Genomic DNA, 13741 nt, shown 5'->3' with positions numbered 1-13741 from the left:
CCATCTTTTCAAACCGGAACCACTACTTCTTTAAGTAGCTCCTAAATGCACCACGATCCAGCCACCATAAAAGGAAAAGTAACGAGTAGTTTCAGGGATCATGTGTGCCCCTTGGCGCCCTCCCCATAGTCCCCCCCTCCCTTCTCCTTTGTCTCTCATATGTTATGAAGGGTAATGACCACTCTGGTGCGGAAGCGGACAGTGGAAAGGAATCACTGGAAAGTCACCGCCGCGTTTAAAATATCGGGAGGGAGCCAGGAGATAACGATCGAATAAGATACGAAGTCTGTCGGATCTGGCGTGACGCAGGCAGGTGTTACGGTGCCCTTTTTTGCGGGAACCCCACAGTCGCGTGACGTCCGCTCCTCCCCTCCACCTCCCCCCCACTAAGACTCCAGCTGCGGCGTGGCTCTCGGTTTATCAACACGAGTCCGGCAGAGGCGCTGGCCACCGCTGCATCACTCCCAGGTTTCCGCCGCAAAGGTCAGTGATGTATCGCCAGTAACAGGTGTTCAAACGCCGCTCTTTGTATAAAGCACTACTGTGGAACTGCTTGCCGCTGGCTGTACAGTGAAGCATTGCTTCGGAACACTCTCAGATTTAAGAAACATGGTCTTACAAATATGTCAAATAAGTGGAATCTCGATAATTTGAAAAATGCACTGTGAAGTTTGACAGTTGCTAGCTGGGCGTCTGTCAGCCATTGGGGTCCATTTTGAAACATTTGTCACGCGGAATGTTTTCCTGTAAGACATGTTTACAAAGAAACACCTAAAGCTTTTGCTGTGCAACGCTGTACAGAGGCGGACAAAAGTATTCAGACACTGGGAGTAATCAGAGAAGTAAACCTTAAATGTGTTTTTAACTCAAAATATATAGTTTATTCTTTACAAATGTGTAATACATAGCCCGCATCTCGTGGTCGTGCGGTAGCGTTCTCGCTTCACACGCCCGGGTTCCCGGGTTCGATTCCCGGCGGGGTCAGGGATTTTCTCTGCCTCGTGATGGCTGGGTGTTGTGTGATGTCCTTAGGTTAGTTAGGTTTAAGTAGTTCTAAGTTCTAGGGGACGGATGACCATAGATGTTAAGTCCCCTAGTGCTCAGAGCCATTTGAACCATTTTGTAATACATATTTCAGTCTGAACATATGCAGAACAACAAGTAACGAAACGCCTTTTGTGTAAAAAAAAGAAAGATAATCGAAATATGTAATGGGCAAAAGTATTCAGACACTCAGCAGTCAGTATTTGGTAATGCGTCCCTTTCTCTGTATTACAGCCCTTAGTCTTTATGGCATGGAGTAAACAACCTTTTTCGTTATATCCGAACCGATATTCACCCATTCTTCTTCTATCGATGCACGCAAACGTGTCAAACTGCTCACATGTCGTTTGTGTAGTCTCGTCTTCAGCTCATTCCAGATGTTTTCGATGGGACTGAGGTCCGGACACTGCGGTGGGTAAAGAGGCGATGAGGCGTGTTGTACGGTGCCCACAGTTGCACAGTTTCTGCCGTATGCTTAGGATCATTGTCTTGTTGGAAATAAAACTCACCTCCAAGAGCCAACTTCGCAGCACTTTTCGTCAAATTTTGTTTGAGTATATCGAGGTAGACAAATTTGTCCACGGTGCCTTCAATAAATACAAGCTCGCCAACACGTCTGGAAGACATGCATCCCCACACCGTCACACTGCCGCCTCCATGTTTGATGGTTGCTTGCACGTTTTTGGGCTCCCACTCTACGTGGCTTGACGACCCACTAAACTGCGGCCATCCACGTGCCTCAAAGTAAATTTGCATTCATTACTCCACAGGATCTTGTCCCAGAAGGTCACATCCATGCCTGCAAATTCTTCTGCCAAAAACCATCCGCTTTTTTGCGTCACACTTACTGACGAACGTTTTGCGCCTTGGCACTCTGGCATTGTACCCAGCACCGTCCAGGCATCTGCGCACTGTTCTGCCACCAACTTCGGCACCAACGAGTTCCGCCAGTTCTGCAGATATAGCAGGGACCGTTGTCCGCACGTGGTTTTTCACCATTCGAAATATCTTCCTACTGTCTCTGTTCGTGAGTTTCTAAGGACGCCTCCGCCGTTGGCGATTGACGAGTTTTCTTCTTTCCACGTCTGGACAGTATTAAATATAGTTTTTCGGCTTCGCTTGACGACCTCGCGTATTTCTGCATATGATTTTCCCTCACTGTGCAGCCGCACAATGAGCCTTCGCTCTTCCACCTGTACGGGGCGCGGCGCAACGTTGGTCTTTCCTGGCGAGGCCTGTGCTTTGCTGCAGTACGAGACAGTTGCCTTGCGCACACTGACTGCTCGCTGCCGCCGAGTTGTGCCTTCAGACTACGGCCACTTTGTCAAGCATAGTCGACGTCTTTCGAAATATTCCCTGTATTGTGGCACGTAATCAAACACACATTCCGTGTATGCATCAGTCACAACTGACCGTGAGATACCCATGTCGCCTCTGTCAGAATACTTCTGTCCACCTGTGTATGCTGTTCTCGACGTTACTTCGTGGGACCAACATTATCCTGTCGGTTTAAATTCGACACTAAATGGAAAAAAAATTCGTTATATTCAGTTACTGGAAAATTGGAAGGTTTAGCAATTTCTATGTACAGCAGAGTGCGCCTTTGAAAATAATAATATTTTTGTTATACTATTATGTAACTAATACTTGCAATAAAAGAAGAAACTACTAAATACATTTAACTGTAAGATATACAAAAATGGAAACAACATTCCTATTCCTTACTTACTATTTTGGAACCAGTAAGTGACGTGGGCTGCTAAATAGCTCTGTTACGTTTCTCCCATTGTTTCATCGGCAGAACTTACAGTTCACAGATTTTGTATTATTTTCTGTAGTTTCAAACTTTGGCACTAAAATAGTATTTCGAGGTTGTTGTCTGCTCTTGACGATCATCAGTTCTTCATCTGATTTTTCAAGCAGTATTCTTGGCGCATCATGTCGCCTTGCGGTCGAATTGACAAGTTCTTCTGAGGATAAAACGTCAATTTATTTGCGTCCCAACGTGAATGACATAAATTTTCTTAGTAGAAACGCCAAGAATGCTGCGCAGAAACATTGGCTATCGATCAGTCTTACGTTTATAAGTGAGTTGTTAACTGATCGAGTGTGTCAACAGTGTCTTTAGTACTCTTGCAATCCAAGGTAATTTATGGTATTTTTTATGATCCTTATCGATGATTTCGCCAACCTACTCCAAAATTCAGTTCTTTTTTATCTTTGGGTTTTAGAACTATGAGCTCCCCTTTTACCTATTTACCCATAAAGTCATCGCTTGGCAAATGGTTCAAATGGCTCTGAGCACTATGCGACTTAACTTCTGAGGTCATCAGTCGCCTAGAACTTAGAACTAATTAAACCTAACTAACCTAAGGACATCACACACATCCATGCCCGAGGCAGGATTCGAACCTGCGACCGTAGCGGTCGTGCGGTTCCAGACTGAAGCGCCTAGAACCACACGGCCACACCGGCCGGCGCTTGTCAGTTCCTTTTTTTATCAGTTTGTTCCAAATCATAAGAAGTAAAAATGTTGTCATAGGTTGTGTTCTGACATCTTGGTTCACTTGTCATTAAGCACTTCCTGGCGCTTTGTGTACATAAATTTTCGTTTTCAGTACATTACGAAGTTTCACTGTCCGAAAGCGCCACTGTTTCAGTCAAGTAGTGTGTTGCTCTCCTTGGACTGTAGCCTACATACTACCTGCAAGGATATCGACCTCGAGGTCTTACCATCTGTTGATCGACAGTCGTCTTACCGTCACATAATTTGGGACACCGTAGCATCTGTGACTAGTAATCAAAACTTAAGGGATCCCGGATTCTATCCCAGCGACTGCTTAATTTTAGAATATAAGTTATTAGCATTGGAGGCTGAAGACTTCTGGAATAAGATGTCAACTTCGTTTTGGCAAAGGCTATTTCAAAGAAGGGCAGCGGATCAGATCCTTTTCCCCTTGGTGCGGTAAACTGCCCCTAAAAGAAGAATCAGCTATGATCAAACAGCATGAGGATGCAGAAGGCGATGGGAACTACAGAATGAAAGGCGCTTAAGGTGTACCCACACGACATGTGGCCTGTAATGATGGTTATCCCAGTGGCATAAGATTTACTTCCCCCGCCCCCGCTCCTTCCCCTCCAACGAAAGAGTAATGTACTAAGAATCGTAACGTGGTATTCCAGAAGTTTGAAGGTGTTAAGGAAGCTAGAAAAACTAAAAAGGGAAATGCAAAGGCTGGATCTACATATAGTGGAAATCAGTGAATGGAAAGCAGACAGTGATTTCTGGTGAGACGACTATAGCGTATTATCTACAACAGCAGGAAATGATATAACTGGAGTAGGATTCGTTATGAATCTGCCGAGCGAGGTGGCTCAGTGGTTAGCGCACTGGACTCGCATTCTGGAGGATGACTGTTCAAACGCGCGTCCGGCCATTCTGAGTTAGGTTTCCCGTGATTTTCCTAAATCTCTCAGGCAAATGTGACTTCGTAGGCGTAATAAATCTTGAAAATCTCTTCGGGTTTGCTACCGGAACCTAAAATCAACTCCATTCGATATTTCGGCGACGTAACTGGTCGCCATCTTCAGGAGACTCCTGCTCCTGCTGATGAGTCCGGATTAGCTCCGAGTTCTCAGCGGGACTCATCAGCAGAAGCAGCATTCTCCTGACGATGGCGACCAGTTGGATCGCCCAAATATCGAATCGAATTGATTTTAGGATTCAGTAGCGACCCAAAGAGACTTTCAACGCTCAGGCTAATGCTTGATGACCCCACCAGCTTGCCAAAGCCGTAAATGTTCAGCGACCTGTTGCCTAATGGCGATGGATACTTGTCTAGCACGACGAAACTTCGGTTGTGCGTTGTGTTGGAGTGACACATGAACTAAAAATTATTCCCACAACCGAGACCGTCACTAAAAAGTTCACTAAATTTGTCTCACAGAAGACACATCTGCTGATATTTGCAACATTGACTTGTGGATTGACAATCCAAGAATGTCTAAACAATCTAAGCCAGAAACATTGTGCTAAGATCTCGCAGAAATCACTGTGAATACAAGTTTCTTCGTTACACCTTGAAAGGTAGCTGGTCTACTGAAAGTTCCTAAAACTGGAATTTCCTGTCCAGTATAAATTGACAACACATGCTTAGCTCGACTCAGCAGTGGTGAACCTAACCGTTCATAAGTAATGTTATCTACAAGTGTAACTGAAGTACCAATGTCCAGCTGCAATTTGACATCTTTCTTAGCTACTATCAAAGTAACAAACACCTTGTCCCAACTACGTTCCACGTGTAAGACAGAACTATCACTTCCTGTCTGTTACTGTTGTCACGGCTAGCAGCGACTACCGGATTTCCTCTCTCTTTCACTGAATAACACGGGTTAGAGAACCACCTTGTGACGCAGAAGCCACGCCTGTAAGGAATTTGGACTAGACGCTGCGCACAAAATAACAAACTCGTATCAGTAGTAGTGTCTGTCATGACTCAAAAGTCCACACACTACTGTACTAGACACATAAAAATAAGTAGCAAGAAATAAATAGCAAGTAACAAGGATGGCTGGGTAGGCAAAACAAAATTAATCCTGTAATTTGCTTAGATCCTAGCCCACCCTCGTCCCCAGCTGTTGTGTTTTTGACACAACCACAGGAGGAGATTCTACTCGTCGCCACCCTCAACTATTTACAGTGCGCTGAGGGCGGAGGAGCGGACAGAGGCTCAGGGCACCCTCTTGTACTGGGGGTGAGAAACTGCCGTACAGGCGGAAGAATCGGCATGAGGATGCAGAAGTCAATGGAAATCGCTGTATTAACGACACATAACGTGTAACTAAAGGCATGTGACATGTAATTGTCATGATGATCTCTCCACTGGCAAAAGATTCCGGAACAGTCCCCGATTCGGATCTTCGGGATGGGACTGCATAGGGGCAGGTGATCATGTGAAAAGATGGAATAACCAACGAAAGGATAAAGTTCTCCTGGTCGAGGTGTCAAATGTCAGAAACTTGAATGTGGTAGGGAAGCTAGAAAATCTAAAAAGGGAAATGTAAAGGCTCAATCTACACTACTGGCCATTAAAATTGCTACACCACGAAGATCACGTGCTACAGACGCGAAATTTAACCGACAGGAAGAGGATGCTGTGATATGCAAATGATTAGCTTTTCAGACCATTCACACAAGGTTAGCGCCGGTGGCGACACCTACAACGTCCTGGCATGAGGAAAGTTTCCAACCGATTTCTCATACACAAACAGCAGTAGACCGGCGTTGCCTGGTGAAACGTGGTTGTGATCCCTCGTGTAAGGAGGAGAAATGCGTACCATCACGTTTCCGACTTTGATAAAGGTCGGATTGTAGCGTATCGCGATTGCTCTTTATCGTATCGCGACACTGCTTCTCGAGTTGGTCGAGATCCAATGACTGTTAGCAGAATATGGAATCTGTGGGTTCAGGAGGGTAATACGGAACGGCGTGCTGGACCCCAACGGCCTCGTACCATTAGCAGTCGAGATGACAGGCATCTTATTCGCATGGCTGTAACGGATCGTGCAGGCACGTCTCGATCCCTGAGTCAACAGATGGGCACGTTTTCAAGACAACAACCATCTGTACGAACAGTTCGACGACGTTTGCAGCAGCATGAACTATCAGCTCGGAGACCATGGCTGAGGTTACCCTTGACGCTGCATCACAGACAGGAGCGCCTTCGATGGTGTACTCAACGACGAACCTGGGTGCACGAATGGCAAAACGTCATTTTTTCGGATGAATCCAGGTTCTGTTTACAGCATCATGATGATCGCATCCGTGTTCGGCGACATCGTGGTGAACGCACATTGTATTCGTCATCGCCATACTGGCGTATCACCAGGCGTGATGGTATGGGGTGCCATTGGTTACACGTCTCGGTCACCTCTTGTTCGCATTGACGGCACTTTGAACAGTGGACGTTACATTTCAGATGTGTTACGACCCATAGATCTACCCTTCATTCGATCGCTGTGAAACCCTACATTTCAGCAGAATAATGCACGACCGCATGTTGCAGGTCCTGTACGGGCCTTTCTGGATACAATAAATGTTCGACTGCTGCCCTGACCAGCACATTCTCCAGATCTCTCACCAACTGAAAACGTTTGGTCAATGGTGGCCGAGCAACTGGCTCGTCACAATACGCCAGTCACTACTCTTGATGAACTGTGGTATCATATTGAAGCTGCATGGGCAGCTGTACCTGTACTCGCCATCCAAGCTCCGACTCAGTGACCAGGCGCATAAAGGCCGTTATTATGGCCAGAGGTGGTTGTTCTGGGTACTGATTTCTTAGGATCTATGCACCCAAATTGCGTGAAAATGTAATCACATGTCAGTTATAGTATAATATATTTCTCCAATGAATACCCGTTTATTATCTGCATTTCGTCTTGGTGTAGCAATTTTAGTGGCCAGTAGTGTAGATACAGTAGGCGTCAGTGTAGTGAAGTGGAGAGGAGACAAGGATCTCTGGTCAGAGGAGTATATGGTAATATCAACAGCAGCAGCAAATGGCACAACGGGAGTAAGATTCGTTATGAATAGGACGGTAGAGCAGAAAAGAATGTTACTATGAACAGTTCAGTTACGGGGTTCTTCCTACCAGAATCGACAGCAAACCAACGCTGACAACCATAGTTCAGGTATACAAGCCGACATCGTAAGCTGACGATGGAGAAACAAAGAAAGTATATGAGTATATTAAAACGGTAATATAGTGCATAAAGGGAGAAGAAAATCTAATAGTCATGGTGGACAGGAATGCAGTTGTAGAGGAATGAGTAGAAGAAAAGGTTACATGAGAATATGGGATTGGGACTAGGAAAGAGAGAGGAGAAAGACTAGTTGAGTTCTGCAATAAATTTCAGCTAGTAATAGCGAATACTCTGTTCAAGAATCATAAGCGAAGGAGGTATACTTGGAAAAGGCCGGTGATACGGAAACATTTCAGTTAGATTACATCATGGTCAGACAGAGATTCCGAAATCAGATACTGGATCGTAAGTCGTCCCAGGAGCAGATGTAGACCCAGATTACGATACAGCAGTGATGAAGAGTAGGTTAAAATTTAAGAGATTAGTCAGGAAGAATCAATATGCATAGAAGTGGGATACGGAAGTAGTAAAGAATGACGACATACCCTTGAAGTCCTCTAAGGCTATAGATACAGCAATAACGAATAGCTCAGTAGGCTGTACAGTTGAAGAGGAATGGATATCTCTAAAAAGGGCAATCACAGAGGACTTACGACAATGTTCAGGTAAATTCAAGAACAAAAATACAAGTATGTGTGGCATGAGAAAAATAGGATGTGCAGGGAAGCTAAGACGAAGTGGCTGCATGAAAAATGTGAAGAAATCGAAAAAGAAATGACTGTCGGAAGGACTGACTCAGCATGCGAAAGTCAAAATAACCTTCGGTGAAATTAAAAGCAAGGGCGGTAGCATTAAGTGTGTAACAGGGTATTCTACTACCAACTGCGGAGCAGAGAGCGGATAGGTGGAATGAGTACATTGAAGACCTCTGTCAGGGGCAAGATTTGTCTGATGTGACAGAAGAAGAAACAAGAGTCGATCTAGGAAAGAGGAAGGATCCAGAAGTAGAACAGGATTTAAGAGAGCCTTGGAGGTCTTAAAATCAAATAAGGCAGAAGGGATAGACCACATTACATCAAATTTTCTAAAATGATTGGGAGAAGTGGCAACAAAACGACTACTCAAGTTGGTGTGTAGAATGTATGAGTCTGGCCACATAACATCTGATTTTCGGAGGAATATCATCCACACAACTCCCAAGACTGCAAGAGTTGACAAGTGAGAGAATTATTCCACAATCAGCTTAACAGCTCAAGCATCCGAATTCTTGACGAGAATGATATCCAGAAGAATGGAGAAGAAAATCGAGGAGATGTTAGATGAGAATCAGTTTGGGTTTAGGAAACGTAAAGGCACCAGAGAGGCAATTCTGACATTGCGTTTCATAATGGAAGTAAGACTGCAGAAAAATCAAGGCATATTCACAGGATTTGTCGACGTGGAAAAAACGTTCGACATTGTAAGATGGTGCTAGATGTTCGAAATTCTGAGAAAAATAGGGGTAAGCTATAGGGAGAAAACGGTTCAAATGGCTCTGAGCACTATGGGACTTAACCCCTGAGATCATCAGTCCCCCAGAACTTAGAACTACTTAAACCTAATTGACCTAAGGACATCACACACACCCATACCTGAGGCAGGATTCGAACCTGCGACTGTAGCGGTCGCGCGGTTCCATACTGTAGGGCCTAGAACCGCTCGGCCACCTCGTTCGACGTATAGGGAGAGACTGGTAATATGCAACATGTACACCGCAGAGACAAGAGGGAGTAATAAGAGTGGACGACCAGGAACGAGGTGCTCGGATTAAAAAGGGTGTAAGACAGGACTGTAGTCTTTCGCCCCTACTGTTAAATCTGTACATCGCAGAAGCAATGAGGGAAATAAAACAAAGGTGCAGGAGTGGAATTAAAATTCAAGATGAAAATATCAATGATACGATTCGCTGATGACATTTTTATCCTGAGTGAAAGTGAAGAAGAATTACACGATATGCTGAATGGAATGAACAGTCTAATGACTACAGAATGTGGAATGAGAATATATCGAAGAAAGTAATGAGAAGTAGCGGAAACGAGAACAGCTAGAAAATTAACATTTGGATCGATGGTCACGAAGTAGAGGTAGTTAAGGAATTCTGCTATCTAGGCAGCAAAATAACCTATGACGGATGGGGCAAGGAGGACATCAGAAGTAGATTAGCACTGGGAAAAACGGCATTCTTGGCCAAGAGAAGTCTATCAATATCAAACATTGGCCTTAGTTTGAGGAAGAAATTTCTGAGAATATACGTTCGGATCACAGCATTGTATGGTAGTGAAGCATGGACCATAGGAAAACCGCAACAGAAGAGAATCGAAGCATTTGGGATGTGGTGCTACGGACGAATGTTGAAAATTAGGTGAACTGATAAGATAAGGAATGAGGAGGTTCTGCAGAGAATCGGAGAGGAAACGAATATGTGGAAAACACTGACAAGGAGAAGGGACAGGATGAAGGGACATCTGTTAAGAAGACATCAGAGAACGACTTCTAAGTCTCTAGAGGAAGCCTGAAACGTCCCCTTACAAAAATTTATGAATGACTGTGCTGATAAACCTCTTACAGTTGTAAGTAGGCTGTTTAGATTTTTATATTGGTAATGCCACGTAGCGCTCTGTATGAAAATCACTGGCTGTGCTGTGTGCAGTCTGTGGCTAGTTTGCATTGTTGTCTGCCATTGTAGTGTTGGGCAGCGGCAGCTGGAGGTGAACAGCGCGTAGCGTTGCGCAGTTGGAGGTGAGCCGCCAGCAGTGGTGGATGTGGGGAGAGAGATGGCGGAGTTTTGATAATTTGTAATACTGGATGTCAATTATGAATATTAAGGTAAATACATTGTTTGTTCTCTATTAATATCTTTCATTTGCTAACTATCCCTATCAGTAGTTAGTGCCTTCAGTAGCTTGAATCTTTTATTTAGCTGGCAGTAGTGGCGCTCGCTGTATTGCAGTAGTTCGAGTAACGAAGATTTTTGTGAGGTAAGTGATTTCTGAAAGGTATAGTTTAATGTTACTCAGGGCCATTCTTTTGCAGGGATTTTTGATAGTCAGATTGCGTTGCGCTAAAATTGTCAAGAGTCAGCACTGTCTTTCCGTTGGAAGGACAACACTACTTCTTCAAGGCTGCATGGAAATCCACTACTTCTGTGTGCAATTTTTTTACTAATGAGACTTTGTGAAAAAAAAACTGTAATTACTATTATGATGAATGATCAGGACTATCTTTATGGACTGTGAGAAAATTTTAGCTTTTGACCAACATTGTATCAATACGTGTGTGCATTTGATTTCTTTGTTATTGTAATTACGATTATGAAAAATTTTAACAAATATGTATTGGCCAGTGCCCAACACCATTTGTAAAATTTTTTGTGGGGAGCATGGGGGCTATGTAAGTAGGCTGTTTAGATTTTTATATTGGTAATGCCACGTAGCGCTCTGTATGAAAATCACTGGCTGTGCTGTGTGCAGTCTGTGGCTAGTTTGCATTGTTGTCTGCCATTGTAGTGTTGGGCAGCGGCAGCTGGAGGTGAACAGCGCGTAGCGTTGCGCAGTTGGAGGTGAGCCGCCAGCAGTGGTGGATGTGGGGAGAGAGATGGCGGAGTTTTGACAATTTGTAATACTGGATGTCAATTATGAATATTAAGGTAAATACATTGTTTGTTCTCTATTAATATCTTTCATTTGCTAACTATCCCTATCAGTAGTTAGTGCCTTCAGTAGTTTGAATCTTTTATTTAGCTGGCAGTAGTGGCGCTCGCTGTATTGCAGTAGTTCGAGTAACGAAGATTTTTGTGAGGTAAGTGATTTCTGAAAGGTATAGTTAATGTTACTCAGGGCCATTCTTTTGCAGGGATTTTTGATAGTCAGATTGCGTTGCGCTAAAATTATTGTGTGTCAGGTTAAGCACAGTCTTGTATAAATTGTTCAAAGGGGACGTTTCATACAGTATTTGATTTTCTAACACCTGAGCAGAACTGAAAGTACTCAGACATTTCGCTCTTTACCTATTCTGATCAACACTAAACTGACACACAATATTTTTGGCACAACGCAATCTGACTTTCAATAATCCCTACAAAAGAATGGCCCTGACTAACAATAACCTATACCTTTTATGAATCACTTACCTAAAAAAAATCTTCGTTACTCGTTCTACTGCAATACAGTGAGCGCCACTACTGCCAGCTAAATAAAGGATTCTAAATACTTAAGGCACTAACTACTGATAGGCATAGTTAGCAAATGAAAGATTTTGATAGAGAACAAACAATGTATTTACCTCAACAATGTTCCAAAGTCATCATATATATATCAGTTCATGATATCCAATATTACTAATTTACTCTTTCTGGTGGACACATGTCCAGATCATCCGCTCTTAGAAGTCCGCCATCTCTCTCCCCACATCCACCATTGCTGGCAGCTCACCTCCAACTACGCAACACTACGCGCTGTCAACAGCCAACTGCCCAACATTACAATAGCAAATTCCAACAATGCAAACCAGCCACAGACTGCACACAGCACAGTCAGTGATTTTCATATAGAGCGCTACATGGCGTTACCAATATTAAAATCTAAACAGCCTACTTACATAGCCTCCATATGTTTTCAAGTTTGAGTGTGTCGTATTTGCGATGCTTTCTACAAAGAAATGTCAATAGCGAGGATAATGGCCTCTTTTTTTCTCCACCTAATGGTTTTCTTTTTTCAGGTGACTCTCGCTCAGCTGGGCGCCCACAACGCATTACGTCACGTTCACTTACCTTTCTTACCGAAATATTTACGACAGCAGTATCCGCTACAGTGACAGTTTGATACAAATAAAATTTCACAAGTCGAGAAATTACAGTAGAAATGTGTAGAAACAAAATCCTATAAATATAACAGAGTCCAAAATATTTTCGCCGGCATTGTGATACATTCACACATGTACAAACATTTCATAACTCTTAAAGTATGATTCTTGGTTTCCAACATCCTTTTTGACAAATCAAAGTCCCTAACCACTACTCATTATTCCTTACTTTATTACACATATACATATTCGTCGACACTTCTTCAATATTTCATCATAATAAATACGTAAAATAATAAAATTCTTCATATAGCATCAGCTTATTGATCATAAACATACCTCAACAGCATAATACACATTGTCGTCATAATAATAACATCATAAAACCTCAGCCAAATCTCAATAACGTCATAGCTTTTTGCAATAATTTCAAAACCTAAAAAAAATTCTCTGCTCGTTTCAATAGTGTCATCTACCTCAAACATACTTTAAAAATCGTGATCCCATACCAAATACATCATTCAAAGCTCTCATAGTATCACAATGGTTCTGAAAAAATATGAACAGTTCACAAAGCACAGACAAAATGCAATTTCATAAGTGTGAAGTTATCCAACTGTGTAATTGCGTAAACATCTGTCACTGACGTAGAAAAACAAATGTTTGTTTCTCTGTTAAATGATCAGATAGCTGTGTAATTTATGTGTTAGAGAAATATGGTACCAATGCATAAAGTTGTATGAGCAAATACCATATTAGCTAGGGCTCCATGTTGTTGCCAAACACATGGTACACAAAGTAGGTGTGTACCTCCCTGAAGATTAATGTAATTATTTCCTCAGGTGTTACCTATTACAGCAATGGAATGAAATGTATCACAGAAAACCTTTGTATCTTTCAAAAATATTTAAAAATAAATGTTTTAAGTACAAAATTAAACACTCAAATATGTGTCCTGTAGTGCTAAACTGTGCGTCTTGTAAGATAATTCTTTCAAAGTGTCGTAGTTATCATCCTCTGTAAGCGAAGTTCTGCAGAAGTCAATGTACTTACCTCATCATAAACAAAAGTGGAATGCTATGTGTATACATATCTTGCTTATTACGTACATTACCGTGATCAAGAAATTACTATACTGTAACGTATTGTTGTGCTACGAAAAAGGCTGTCTCATTGCAGCTATACCACAAAAGTTACTTCTAAAACATGTTTT

The 13741-nt window shown here is 42.8% G+C and overlaps 1 pseudogene; it reads left to right on the top strand.

Annotated features, from left to right (window-relative positions):
* The first annotated feature begins 439 nt into the window (after window positions 1-439).
* The window catches only part of LOC126188112 (cytochrome P450 9e2-like), a 67582-nt pseudogene continuing 54280 nt past the window's right edge, over window positions 440-13741 (top strand).

This window comes from Schistocerca cancellata, chromosome 5, assembly GCF_023864275.1.
Source record: "Schistocerca cancellata isolate TAMUIC-IGC-003103 chromosome 5, iqSchCanc2.1, whole genome shotgun sequence".
NCBI lineage: Eukaryota > Metazoa > Arthropoda > Insecta > Orthoptera > Acrididae > Schistocerca > Schistocerca cancellata.
Note: the sequence above shows the minus strand (reverse complement) of the source record. Positions and strands in the feature narration are given on the sequence as shown.